The 15,081-nt window shown below is 44.5% G+C and overlaps 1 long non-coding RNA gene across 2 annotated transcripts in view; it reads left to right on the top strand.

Moving 5' to 3' along the window:
- LOC142498533 (uncharacterized) overlaps positions 1-11,868 on the top strand; it is a 148,055-nt gene extending 136,187 nt beyond the window's left edge. For both annotated transcript variants that reach the window (XR_012802459.1, XR_012802458.1), the window contains exon 4: positions 11,470-11,868. This is a non-coding gene — a long non-coding RNA (uncharacterized LOC142498533). The remainder of the gene's footprint in view (positions 1-11,469) is intronic.
- Positions 11,869-15,081: the final 3,213 nt, after the last annotated feature.

Raw genomic sequence — 15,081 nt, 5'->3', positions numbered from 1 at the left:
TATGATGAAATAACGAAGGAATAGCCCACACCTGTCCAGGAAACAGCTTTTGAGTCAATTGTCCAATTACTTTTGGTCCCTTGAAAAAGAGGGGGCTACATATTAAAGAGATGTAATTCCTAAACCCTTTCTCCAATTTGGATGTGAATACCATCAAATTAAAGCTGATAGACTGCACTTTAAGCCCATATTCATTATTTAACTGTAACTTTAATTTATTTTGGTACACAGCCGAAATAACAAAACTTGTATTAGTATCCAATTATTTCCGGACCTAACTGTGTATACATATATATATATATATATATATATATATATATATATATATATAGCACAGGATTATAGATCAGTATATCAGTATTTCTTGGTCTGCATGTATCTTTGTAAATGTATAAGGCATCAGGTGCAAATATGTTTTTATAATATAAAATATGTGTTTATGGTATTCATATATCAGTGTGTTTAGACTGCGTATCAGTACCTGTGTGTACTGTTTATCTGTGTCTTTGTATATCAGAAAGGTAATGTTTGTGTATTGTATAAGAATGTGTGCATACTGTATGTTTCAATGTGTACTTTTGTTCAGTAGGGTTAAACAATGTCAGTTGCTGACATTAGTGGTCAGCAGCTATAAATAGCAGAGGCTGCCATAAACCCTGTCTCTTCCCAAGGAACCTGCAATTTATTGCTCTGCCAGCTCCTCTGTTTGAAAATGTATTCTTCATAGAATATTTGTTCTGTTAGACTCCTTGACAGGTATCCAAGAATGTGAGTTAAATCTTTAATAATATGTAAGAAGGTGCTGGCTTTGTCACACTGGGATTCAGGGTATTGTATATTGTAGCTGGGAGTGAAGCAATACGTGCGGCGGTAATGTTACATCTGCAATTAATAAGTAACTTGGAAAACAATGCACATTCTTTTATTGTTTTCATTAAACACCCTACAAAATGTGGAGCCATTTAATAACTTTTATAAATCGTTGGGAGACCAGTGTATGGATTCTGTGTAGACTTAACCACTGTGTGGACACAACCACAGCAACTTTTGACATGCCAGAGACGCTTTGGGCTACAAAATTACTATCAAGTATATTCAAAGACCATTTTCTATTGTAATTATAATAAATATAATTCATCTGAAGAATGGTGGTGAGAATGTGCAATGGCCACGTCACAGTTCAGAGTTAATCTTGTAGTGGGATTATTTACTAAAGTCTTCTAGCTGCCACACTGGGCCAAAAACTGTGACAATAAATTGCACTACAGTAGGTTTATCAAAATAAAAACACCAATTGCTTTCAGTTGGAATCCTTTCCTTTGATAAATCTGGTGCTGTTTGCACTGGTATTGCTCCTGTTTTGTAGCCGTGAGACTTTGTGAATAGATCCATTTAGCCTTTTGAGAATTTAAAAGAGGAAAATGGACAGGGTTCTTTAATTATAGTGATAGTAAATGCTAAAAAAACAACAACATATTTTCTCTTGTTAATTGTTTTTCACGTTTGCCTTGGTTTTAGGGAGACTTAATTTACCATCTTTATTGAGAATAAAGGGACTTTGAGAAGGTTGTGCTATGTCCTGGAACAGGATTGTATATTTCTGTGTATTTTTTCTGCTCTCAGGGAGCCAGCTCTCCCCAGTGAAAGTTGCATGTTTCCATGTTCTGAAGCAGCAATTGCCGCTGTGTAGTTGCAACATTGTTGTTACAATATAAACTTAACATGACATAACAAAAAAAATAAAGGAAAGGCACATGGTTTTTACTGGCCAATCAGAGCTGTGGGAACCATTTGCTGAAAATGTGACGTCATAGGCCTATAAAAGCCTATACAGATTCATTTTACGGCAAGAAGCCGAGGAGGAAGGACCTCCTCCAATAGGACCTCAAGGGCGTGCCTACCGAAGATGGGAGAAGATACAGATGAAGAAGACGCCGAAGACCCCAGAAGACCCCGAAATTGGATTACAAATTACAGATGAAGAAAAAGAAAGAAGAAAAAGACTTTGGATTTTTTTTACCTGTGGCCTGTTCCTGTTCGAGTTTGTGGATTGGTTCGAGCGCTTGCGGTGTCCCTGGGAATCGGTGGGTGAAGACATCTAAAGGTAAGTAAAAAAATTGAATGTATGTTATTTTTCTTTTACATGTTTTTTATGTTTATTGTGATTTTTTTTTTTTTGATGCCCATTCATTGCCTCTGTATTTATGTATGTCTTTATGGATATACATACATACAGGTGACAATCAATGGTTGTTTTTGCAAATGCTTGTTTTTATGTATTTTAAATGTAATTTTTTTTAGTAAGATATAATTTTTAGGGGTGTTTTAAATAGTTTATTTCAGGGGGGGGTGCTTGCTTTTTAATTGTGGCTTCTTTTTGGTAGTTAGATTTTGTGTCAGATGGTGTTTACATTGAGCTTTCATTTATTTCATAATGGTTTTGTTTTGGTGTTTTAATTGTGAATTGTGGTCTTTATTTTGAATTAATTGATTGGTGGTAATTTAGTTCTGTTTACTTCTTGAGTAGTTTTTATTGTCTGATTGTTTGGATGGCATTGGACCTTGTTTGTGATTGTTTATTTTAGGTTGACCATTGATGGGCATAATGTTAAATGATGCAGAAATTATATGGGCATCATGTACCCAATGTGCCATTCAATTGTTTTATTGGCATTTGTTAACTATTTAATTGGCTTTTAGTTTGCTATGTGCTGTATTTTATTTTGCTATGTGGTCTGTTTTATTTTTCTATGTGCTGTATTTTATTTTGATATGTGCTGTGTTTGATTTGGCTATGTAATGTTTTTTATTTGGGCCTGTTTTTTTAATCCTTCACCATTTCTTGGTATATTGGTAAATCGTGCCCATATTATATGAGCATGATGTACCCACTGTACCAATGAATGGGTGAAGTTGCCTGGGGAAGGTGGGTAGGCCTCCTGGGTGGGTAATGGCAGAGGGTGGGTTAACCCTTTAATTATTATAGCGGTTATTAACGGCTAAGGTGATTAAGGGGCTAGGGGACAGGAGATTGTATTTTGTTATGTAATCTTTCTGGCAACGGAGGACATGGACCTGCAGAAAGTTGAAGAGGATTGCCTTCATATTGCCAGGGGTAACTAAAACTGTTTTTATTTACCTTATTTATGTTTCATGGATAATATTGTGTTTAATAATGGGTAAATAATCTATTATCCATATCTGGATAATAGTTATTTTGACCATTACTGTACTGTATGTGTTTTTTCTTTTGGGTGGGGGGTGTATTTATTGAAAAGTAGGCCATGTTTTATTTATTTTTTAAATACAGGAATGGTACCGCAGGCCAGTGGGGACCTACAGCGACTACCCGAGGACCCCCAGACGCCCACGGGGACCACCTGAGAACCCACGGACACCTGCAGGGAAGAACTGGGGGCCACTGTGACGGTGAAGGGGTACCCAGGCCATGAAATAAAGACATTTTGCTCGGCTGGGTTTCCCTTGGTCAAATAAATTGTCTGTAAAGTGTAGGTTCTGCAGCCCAGGGCTGGCTGCAGTTCTATTAATATGTGGGAATATGTCTAAAATGTGCCCGCTAGGAATAAGGGGCCTCTAGCACTGTTTAAAGGGTTAATTGGATAAGCATGTCTGTGGTTATGTGGTCGCGCCTGGCATTACAACACTATATCACTGTGTAACCGCAGACAAGCCAGGAAAGCGATAACCACAAGTTAAATTGGTTAAGTGGTCTGCGGTCAAGGAGAGATGTCGGATCGCTACATTGTATAATGTGGTTTCCCCATTCAATTAGGGTCAATTGGTAAAGTACATCTGCGGTTATTGATTGCGACCGGGGACTGCAACATTGCATCCCGACCGCAAACTGCAGACAGGGGAAAAGTTTAACCACAAACCACATCATAGCCCTCACCCAATTAAGCAGCTAACTTGGAATAGGAACGTCCTAGCTTTCTAATTTTTGGTGTGCAGAGTGCTAGGGCGTAGACATAACATATAGTATAGTTATTAGGACTATAACATTTATTTAAATGTATAAATGAGAAATAGCTGGGAGTTTAATACTTTAAAGTTATAGGAACCGGGACATTTACATTTCAGCCAGGAAGGGCAGTGGATACATTAAGTATTCCTCATTGTCAGGGATGAGCCATCTGGTGCAGGCTCCAGAGTGTCTGCAAAAGTCTGTGGCTTCAAAAGACACAGACCTGGGTAAAGTGCGAAATGGCAGGAACTGTATGTAAACTGTTTGCCTAGCAGATGTCCGGGCATCCTGAGGAAAGGTAGACTTACTGCCGCCATGCAAGGGGCTTGGTCAGGTATGCTAAGCGGGTTAAGTATGAAGTTAGCGCATAACACTTAGCATGCCGTGAAGTCCTTTGCCCGGTTGCAGGAAATCTTGGCAAAATTGCCATTGGGTGGGAATTTGCTTCCCACGCCAAGATTGGCTGTTTATTACCCAGATAAGCTTGGGAGGGTATTATAAGCCCGTGCAAGCTATAGGGTGAGTGTTCTACATCGTTTATCTGTGTGTCATCAGAAAGGACAGCGCGCGGTACTAAGACGTTTCATCACAACCAAGGATTGTACCTAGCGGTGAAAGTTTGTTAGAACTAAGGACTTGGGAATGAATTCTTAGTTAGTGCTATGATGGAAGCTACCGCATAGGAAACATTTTGAATAAATCTGGGGTAATAATTGGAGAAGCTCAGGAAGCGTTGTACAGCATTCAAAGTACAGCTAAACCCCGTTATAACGTACCCCGAGACCACCGCGTTACTAACGGGGTCGCGAGAAAAAAAAATGGCCGCCGCGCTTTAGCGCATATTCATCCCGCGGGACAGGAGATGGGAGCGGGCATGTCCCTCCGCTCCCCGCTTCCCCCTGTCACCGCGGGACAGGCCGCGGGGCAGGAGATGGGAGCGGGGATGTCCCTCCTGTCCCCGCTTCCCCCTGTCACCGCGGGACAGGCCGCGGGGCAGGAGATGGGAGCGGGGATGTCCCTCCTGTCCCCGCTTCCCCCTGTCACCGCGGGAACTGGCAGGCAACATCCACTCCTCACGAGCCGCACGGCGCATGCGCATGCGCACGGCGAACGTGAGGGGTGCCTGCATAAGTGTGCTGCTTTTGGAGACAGGTAAGCAGTCTCCGGAAGACCGCTAACCCCCCCCCCCCCCCGCCGCAGCACAGGGCCCTCGCGTGTGTGTAAGTGTCTGTGAGTGTGTGTAAGTGTCTGAGTGTGTGTGTAAGTAAGTGTAAGAGCCGGAGCGGGAGGTGGGAGGTTTGACAGGGAGGGGGGGCGTGGCTTGAGCGGAGGGACCCGCTACTCTCCCCCCCCTCCCTCCACGGACTGCAGGAGGGAGCTGCTACTCTCCCCCCCCCCCCTCCCTACACGGACTGCAGGAGGGAGCTGCTACTCTCCCCCCCCTCCCCGGACTGCAGGAGGGACCAGGTATGTAGAACTTAAGCATGGTAAAAAGGCCTCGCTTTAATATGCTAACACTATGTGCAACGTGTGGGGTATTTAACAACAAATGACAATCTTGCTGACATGTAATCTATCTTTGGTACAGAAATCTGCCTAGCCTCATTGCCAAGATGATCATCTTCATCTTTTGGTAACACAAGTGCTGTTCATTTCTATGGGTCCCTCCCTCCACTGGCTGCAGGAGGGACCCGCTACTCTCCCCCCCCCCCTCCCTCCACGGACTCGGGCTGGAGCACTCATACATACACACATACACACACACACACACACACACACACACACACACAGGCACTCACGCACTCATACACACACACGCGCGCACACACATGCAGGCACTCACGCACTCACACACACACACAGACAGGCACTCGCACTCACACACACAGACCGCTAACCCCCCCCCCCGCCGCAGTACAGGGCCCGCGCAGGGCCCCGCCACCCCCCCAACCCCCACAGCACAATGACTTCCCACCCCCTTAACTTTGTGAAACAAAAGTCACAAGACAGGCAAAATACATCTGTTAAAGTGCAGTTGTCTGTTTATTTCTATATAATAATTGTGTGCAGTGTGCAGTGTGTGTGCAGTGTGTCAGTGTGTGCAGTGTGAGCAATGAGCAGTGTGTGTGCAGTGTGTGTGCAGTGTGTCAGTGTGTGCAGTGTGAGCAATGAGCAGTGTGTGTGCAGTGTGTCAGTGTGTGCAGTGTCAGCAATGAGCAGTGTGTGTGCAGTGTGCAGTGTGTGTGCAGTGTGTCCAATGAGCAGTGTGTGTGCAGTGTGCAGTGTGTGTGCAGTGTGTCCAATGAGCAGTGTGTGTGCAGTGTGTCAGTGTGTGTGCAGTGTGTCAGTGTGTGCAGTGTGTGTGCAGTGTGTGTGCAGTGTGAGCAATGAGCAGTGTGTGTGCAGTGTGCAGTGTGTGTGCAGTGTGTCAGTGTGTGCAGTGTGAGCAATGAGCAGTGTGCAGTGTGTGTGCAGTGTGCAGTGTGTGTGCAGTGTGTGTGCAGTGTGTCAGTGTGTGCAGTGTGAGCAATTAGCAGTGTGTGTGCAGTGTGCAGTGTGCAGTGTGCAGTGTGCAGTGCAGTGTGTGCAGTGTGTCAGTGTGAGCAATGTGCAGTGTGTGTGCAGTGTGTGTGTGCAGTGTGCAGTGTGTGTGCAGTGTGTGTGCAGTGAGTGTGTGCAGTGTGTGCAGTGTGCAAAAAAAATGTAAATTTTTTTTATTTATTTTTTAAAAAAAACGGGAGCCACGGGAAAACCGCGTTATAACCGAATCGCGGTATAACGAGGCGCGTTATAACGGGGTTTAGCTGTAGTAGGACGAGGCCAATCCAGTACCGCCTTCACTTTAGCTGGGTCCATGGTGAGACCTGTGTCCAAGATGATGTACCCCAGGAAAGTTGTGGATGTTTGATGAAAGTGACATTTTTCTAGTTTAGCAAAGAGAAGGGTCTCTCGAAGACGTTGTTGTACCTGTTTGACATGTTCGACGTGTTCTTGGACGGATTTGGAAAAAATCAGTATGTCATCCAAGTAAACAATAAGAAACTGATTGAGAAGGTCCCTGAAAATCTCAATGACAAAGTCCTGGAAAACAGCAGGGGCATTGCAGAGACCGAAGGGCATGACATGATATTCATAGTGACCATGACGTGTGTTGAAGGCAGTTTTCCATTCGTCCCTCTGGCGAATTCTCACCAAATTGTAGGCCCCGTGTAAGATCAATTTAGTGAAAATGGTGGCCCCTTGAAGGCGATCAAAAAGTTCAGAAATCAAAGGTAAAGGATAGCAATTTTTAACAGTGATTTTGTTAAGGCCCCTGTAATCGATGTAGGGACGTAAGAACCTGTCTTTCTTTTTTACGAAGAAGAAGCCTGCACCAGCTGGGGAAGAGGATTTTCAGATGAAGCCTTTCTGCAGATTGTCCTGGATATATTCCCTCATGGCCTTGGTCTCAGGAAGAGAGAGTGGATAGGAAGCTCCCCTGGGGGGGACCGATCTGGGAAGAAGGTCAATGGGACAATCGAAAGGACGATGGGGTGGTAGGGCTTCTGATCTCGCCTTGTCGAATACGTCATGGAAATCCCCGTAAACCTCGGGTAGAGAGTCTTTCCTTACTTTGGACGTCGAGAGACCACACACTTTCTTGAAACGCACTGCACAGGACTTTGAATAAAATGTACTCCAACCAATGGGTTCCTTACCAGTCCAATTGACACGAGGGTTGTGGCATTGAAGCCAGGGAAAACCAAGGATCACTTTGACCAATGGCGTGTGGATGACATCTAGATGGATAAGTTCCGTATGGTCCTCGGCTGTAAGTAAGTGGAGAGGAGAAGTTTGAAGGGAAATTAAATCTGGCTGTAGAGGTCGACCATCAATAGCTTCTAGGCCTATAGGATACCTTTTGCAGATGAGAGGGATGTTATCCCTTTCGGCGAAGCTCTGGTCTATAAACTTGCCTCCCGACCCGGCAAAAGCGGTGGTATGGAAGTTCTCGTCGGAGAACGAGACTGGGTGTAAAATCCTGGTGGGCAAGATCACCTTAGAGATAGGGGAGGTAGTGAGTGTTCCCAATCTGACTCCCCTGGACATCATTGGGAGCTGGAATTTCCCGATTTGTGGGGGCAATTGAGTACCTGATGACAGGGATTGCCACAGTATCGGCAAAGGCCGGCATTGCATCAACGTTGTTTCTCAGAGGGAGACAATTTGTTTCTGCAAAGCTGCATGGGTTCAGGGAGATCAGACTGAAGAGGTTTGACTGTATTTGTTAGCAGAGAAGGGTACCTGAGGGTAAGTTGATGAAGACGGGATCTTTCGGATCTCCTTTCCTGTAAGCATTGATCTACGCAAATACATAGAGCGATCAGCTCCTCGAGATCAGCGGGGCGTTCGTGTGTGGCAAGCTCGTTTTTAAGGGTCTCAGAGAGTCCTTGCCAAAAGGCAACCGCCAACACCTCATTATTCCAAGCTATCTCCACGGCGATACTGCGGAAGTCCAGGGCATATCGTGCTACAGGTTGATTCCCCTGGGAAAGGTGAAAAACAGAGGAGGTCGCAGTTACCTTGCGACCGGGTATGTCGAAGACTCTATGGAATTCCCAGGCAAACTGTCCAATGTCCTTGGTGAGGTCCGATCTTTGCTCCCAGATGGGAGAGGCCCAGGCCAGAGCATCACCGGTATATATGCCACCTTAGATCTTGCAGAGGAGAAAAGTGAGGGCATGATTTCAAATTGAATAAAACATTGGTTTAAGAACCCTTGGCATCCATGGGGATCTCCACTATAGCAGTTAGGTGCCGGAAGTCAGGGTTCAGACATGGAAGCTGGAGGCATAGCACTAGCCATAGCACCAGCAGGGACTGGAGGAAGGGGTTAGGAGAAGAGACTAGAGAGTGGTCAGTGAGGGACTGAAGGTTACATTGTAACATGTCCATGCGTTGGTCGTTTTGCTCTAAGTACCTCTCTACTTTAGCGAACATGCTGGCATGAGCGCTCAAGACTTACCCCACCTCAGCGGGGTCCATGTCTGTGGGGCTGAGCATACTGTAATGCAGTGCTCACCACAAACAAGGCAGGACCAAGAGAGCGAGGTGGGGTTAGATATAAACGCCACCCACAGCCGCGAGGGCGCGTCTGGAAAGTTGGATTGTCGCATTAGCCGGGTCGGGATTGGATAGGTATGGATAGTCGTGATACTTGCCAAGGTCGGGGTTGGAGAGTAGCAGAATGTTGCAGGTACTACAGTATAAGCCGTGGTCTGGATTGGAGAGTAGAGAGAAGTCATGGTAGGTTGCCGAGGTCAGGGTTGGAGAGGTGCGGATCGTCGAGGGTAGCCGGGGTCAGGAGAAGAGAATAGCGGAGTCCAATAGAAAGCCGGGGTCAGGAACAGAGAGCTAGGAACAACAAGACAGATTTCGGAGACAAGCAGCAGTGAACACTACGAAACATAGGTTTATGCTCAGCCAATGTGCCAGTGGCACAGCTGAGCATATAAAGGGAAGGACATCCAATGAAGTGGAAGATGTATGTATGTGAAGTGTGGATGTATTAGCATTGATGACCCTCATTGGCTGCTCTATTGAGTGTGGGGGTGGCGCCTAGGAGGATTGCAGCTGGCACGTCTCCTTTGCACGCTGGTTGCACGCTGTGCATGTCCGTTGCGCCCTGCAGACGGAGCGGCGTGAGCGAATTTAGAGTCAACAAGTCCCGGGGGGGGGGGGGGGTGGACATGGGGTGGGTTATGTTTTGTTTACTAAATATGGTAATGTTTATTGTGGTGCCTAGGAGGTGGGTAGTGGGGCTGTTCTGTGTAGTATTTTTATTATGGGTAGTAGGGGGGTGAAGGGGTATTGTCCCCAAGGGTGGGTGGGTAGGCCTACCTGGTGGGTAGTGGTGAGGTTGGTTAGGCCTCACAGGTGGGTAGTGAGGGAGGGTGGTTAGGCCTCCCAGGTGGGTAGTGGGGAATGGTGGGTTAACCCCTTAATTACTGGTGATTAAGGGGTTAGGGGACATTATATTGGCTCTTTGTATTCTTGTGTATTTTTTGCAGCACCAGAGGGCAGGGATGGGGTGAGGATGAGGATGGCCTTCATCGTGGGTGCCTGGCAGGGGTGAGTGCAAGATGTATTTTTTTTTATTATTCGATTACTATACTGTAAGTGTTAGGGGGCGGGGGGGTGTATTTATTTAAAAGTATTTATGTGTTTTTAATTTATTTTTTTGGGGCAAAGAATTGGTACTGCAAGCAAGCGGGGACCCCCGGACACTTGCGGGACCACCCGAGGGCCACCGCCGACCTGTAGTATAATTTCTGTGCATAAAAAAAATGTACTGTATGTTAAGGGGTATAGGGGTTGTTGGGGGCACAGGCGGTGGGTGGTATATTTGATATAGTAATGTTTATTGAGGGCCTAGGAGGTGGGTAGTGGGACTGTAGTGTGTATTGTTTTAATTATGGGTAACGGGGGTTGGTGAAGGGGGTATTAGCCCCAAGGATGTGTGTTTAGGCCTTGCGGGTGGGTAGCGGGAGCAGTTAACCCCTTCATTACCTTAGCAGTATTAAATGCTAAGGTAATGAGGGGGTTAACTCCACCCGCAGTCCCCTCGCAAGGCCTTAACACCCACCAAGTGCCAATTACCCCCTTCACCCAACTCCGCTACACACAATAAGCCTGGCATGGGTGGTAAACCCCTTCATTGCCTTAGCGGTTAGCCGCTAAGTTAATAAAGTGGCTGTAAATGCCTTTTTCCTGCATCAGATGCATGCCGGGAGTCTCCGGTGCTGGTATTAATGAGTATCAGCTCCGGGGACCCCTGGCATCAATCCGAGGCAGGAAAAGGGCCTGATTTTTTCTAAGTCCCCTCTCTCGCCGCTTCTCCCCACCTTCCTGCCAACTTTTTGAGCCGGGACGGCTTGGAGAGGAATTCTCAATTTTAGAGCGGCGAGTGGCGGCGAAAAGCTACTAGAATGCAGCGAGTTTGAAAACGTGGCAAACAGCGGCAAAAAGTGTTTTTTTGCCGCGGGTCTGCCGGAAAAAAAAATTCAGCAAAAAAAAGACGAGTTTTGCTCTTTTTGTCAGCTTCTTGGGACTTATTGAATCGCAGCAGGCATTTTTTGCAAGAAGCTGGCGAAAAGTGCCTTTTCGCCGCTTATTGCTTGAGGCCCCATGCCTGAACAAGCTATACCTGTATATACCGACCAACAATTAAAAGCCTCTTTCTTGGAGATTTTTGGTGGAAATGCAGTAGATTCTTGAAACTTTGTTTGGATTGCACTGGAATGAGAAAATTATTTCCAGGGAGGCACATGAAAAATGATAGATAAATAAGGAGAGAGTTGTTCAGTGTGCACAGATAAAAGGGTTCGAACTGAATGAGCAGTTTTAAAAGTTCTAAAAGAAAATAAATCTGAAGAATATGTTTTGATTTGTTTATTTTCCCATATGTTTCTAATGCTGAATTCACCTTTACAATTTGTTTTTAGCCATAAAAAGAAGACTGAATAACCCAGCTTGTTGTGTCTTTCTGTTGACTCCCAAAGAAAGGAAACGCCAATTGAAGCAGATGGGATGTCAGCTGCCCTGCAATCAGTTGCTGTATCGACACAAAGAGCAACAGATGGCAGTGCATGTTATTTCATTTAAACAAGCTTCTTTTTAAAAAGTGAAAATACTTAATTTGTGGGAAATAATTGAGTGGTACCATACAATACTCCTATAAATATAATCTCGAATACAAAACAGAAATCTATTGATTTAACCCATTAAAAGTGAGACGAATATGTCAGAAAGATAGTTGTATTGACTTGTAAGATATCTGTTTGTTTAATTTTAAATAGGGGCCTTTAATTGTCAAGACTTGCATAATATGCTATGGAGCCTACATAATAAAGCAATTTTGGAGTGAAATTGGCGTGAGAAGCGACATTTTGATCTTGTGCTTTTTGCATAATTTTTGATCCATGCGTGGCAGCTTGCAGTTTTAAGGAGTGTCAAAACAGGAGTTACTGTAATAGTGGTAAAGAGATGATTATCAATAAGTGGCGCTTAGATATAATTAGGTGATATCTTAAAATAAGATATAAACTCTTAAGTGATATTAAAACAATTATACCAAGTGTTTCAATCACTATAATATATATACTGTAACATCACTGAATGTGATTTCAGTGACAGTGAAAAATATATAAAAAAGGTACAGACGAATATGGTTTGCAGCTTCAACCGCACAGTTGATTGCTTCCTCAATCCTCGTGTTGTCTCAGTTTTCCAAGTAGAAGTGGAGCGCAGACATATGAAAAAACAAACACCATGAAAAGTGCAATATGTCTGATAATTTAAGGATAGCCAGGTAGATAGAAATGAAGAAGCGCTCGAATGCAAGGTATAATAACCAATAATAGCCAATTCCCGTATCCAAGGATAATCCAGAACCAATAATGATTAATTGAAGTAGTAGCTAGCAATATTGGGTTAACAAAACCTCCTGAAGACAGGTGATGGGTAGGAATAACCCCCCACGATCAGACTCATTGGAAGTACTCCTGTAGCAATAATGTACTCACAGTTCCTCGGTTTATTGCTGGCAGGATGTGCAGCTTCCAGTGGAAGTAAATGCAGAGAATGGAAAGGAGCGCACAATCCGACGGGAGCAAGGAGAGGACCCAGTTCAAAAACTAAACTTTAATGGGTCATAGACCTAAAATCCAACGCATTTCGAATGCTATGGCGTTCTTTATTAAGGATAACATACACTGTAAAAACATCCAAATATATACCCCACTTACCTGCGACCCGTTAGCGCCAAAAGAGCCGCACACTGACGTCATAACGTCCGCGCGTGCCAACCCGCGCATGCGCGAACCGCCAAGACGGCAGAAGCAATCAGAAGGGCGGAAGTGGTGGCCAAGGTAGGGAGGCAGGAAAACTAACTAAGGGAAAAAACAACGGCAACCCAAAAGGGACAAATAAATACAATAGCAATGATATAATCATAAAGCTATAAATAACAATCTGCCCTTAATAGGAAAAAAGGGGCGGGGGGGAAGTAAAATAAAATAAAAGAATAGAAAAAGAGAAAGTAGATGGAAAGGGGAAAGGAAAGAATAAGGCAAAAATAAAACAATGATAAGATAACATTTAAACAAAAAAAAGGAATAAATGAAAACAATATAAAATATTAATAACTTGATAAGATGATGGTAATACCACATAATCTAAATATAATAATCATAATAAAAATTATTATTATTATTAGCAATTCATGAAAAAATGTCTGAAGATAATATATTGATAAAAAATAATAAATGTAATAACCACAGGAAAAACAGACAAAAACAAGGAACCAAAGCTAATCATAAGAATACTGGATAAGGAAACAGTAGATCAAAGGAAGTGACTGAAATGCCATTCAATATTCAAACCAAAGGGAGAGCGTGTTCTAAGAAGAAAAATCCAATAAGCCTCTCTTCGGTTTAATAAGTTGATATGGTCACCACCCCTCATCCTGTTGCGAACCAATTCAATACCCAAAAATGAAAAGTTACCAACGCCTCCCTGTCGACACTCAGCAAAGTGCTTAGACACTGGATGATTCAGGTCATTTACACCTGATCCATGTATTGGGGTTCAGGAGTCAGCTCCTGAGCACAGTGTTTGGCAATGAATTGTGTAAAATTATGTGACAATAAATAATTTTCTGTGTTTTACCTTTCCAGGTGTGCCAGCAAGCAGAGATTGCTAGGCTATGAGTTTCAGGGTGGGTTTTGGGGAGAACGTCTTCTCAGATTGTGCCTGGGTAGTCAGGGTCCAGAGTTGCTGGATACCCCAAAAACATCAACGGGAATCAGGTCGGAATCCCGGATACATATAGGCACAATGCTCCGGTAAAAATCCTGCCATGAAAACGCTTGCATGACTCACCGCTAGGATTCTCTGTTTCAGCACAGACCAGAAAGGTAAATGGGGCATAGGGATGTGTGGTATCCCTGGAACGGTAAAGGGGTCCCTAGTATAAGGGGGATGCCCAGTTAATTCCCCAGTCACCCAGAATATGGTACAGGGGTTCTGTGGGTACTCCAACAATACATAAGGTTGACAGGTTTTAAAAGCTAAGTCAGGTTTGCAGTGTGTGCGGGATGTGGCTAGTGAAAATAAAAGTGTAGATTCTCATTCTATCTTTCATAACCAAAAGACTTAGAAAGTATAACAGTGTAAAGCATATTTTATTAAACAGGTATGTTTAAAGTGTATAAATGCTTGTGCACCGTATATGAGCTGGGAACTTCCAGGTCCACGTTTGCGAGAGACCATGTGGCTACCAAGCTTGGTGCCATCAAGTCTGCTCAGGTCCCGGACATGAAAGCCTCAGAGGTTGTCAAGGTGTGAAAGCCATTTGGGCAGCGAAGTTAGCCTCAAGTACTCACATCCTGGGATGAATGGAAGTCATCGGACCACCATTTGCCCCAGATCAGATTTTGAAGAGCCTAACTCAGTGGGTGGCTTCTGCCTGACAAGTGGCAGAGGTGCCAGGTTGGCGCATACCCATGTCACAATCTGAATCCATGCTTGCCTGGCTTAGATAGACTGACAGCTCTCTGATAGGCTGGTAGGATTCTTCCCACGCTCGGATTGGCTGCCGTATTTCATGAATGAACTCTGAAATAATATAAGAAACCCTCAGCTAATCCGGACGAGATTCTCAGAGATTCAAAGCGTGAGAACACAGCGGTAAATTTGAAACGACCAAAAGATGCTCCTGAAGAAAAAGCAGCGAACCGGCTTCAGAAATTTCACTTTAGGGTATATGTTTCCTTCTAACTGTACTGCCACAGTACACTTGAAGATAGTGGCGTAACTATGTTGACGCTAAACGGTGCAATGCGCGGGTGCCCTGCCGGCCGGCACTGGATGTTGGGCCCGGAGGCAGACAGAAGTTGCCTGCTGCTGGCTGGGGATTCTGCTTGATGCAGGGTCAGGCCGTCATTGCACAGTCAATTCCTCCTCCCCCTGCCTGTTTCTCTGCCTGAAAGTCAGTCCAACTTTCAAGCCGCATGGCCCTGGTCTGTCCAACCTTCAGTCCGCATGGTCTCCTACAC

Source organism: Ascaphus truei, chromosome 7, assembly GCF_040206685.1.
Source record: "Ascaphus truei isolate aAscTru1 chromosome 7, aAscTru1.hap1, whole genome shotgun sequence".
Classification (NCBI taxonomy): domain Eukaryota; kingdom Metazoa; phylum Chordata; class Amphibia; order Anura; family Ascaphidae; genus Ascaphus; species Ascaphus truei.
The sequence above is the reverse complement of the archived record's forward strand: the minus strand, read 5'-3'. Positions and strand labels throughout refer to the sequence as shown.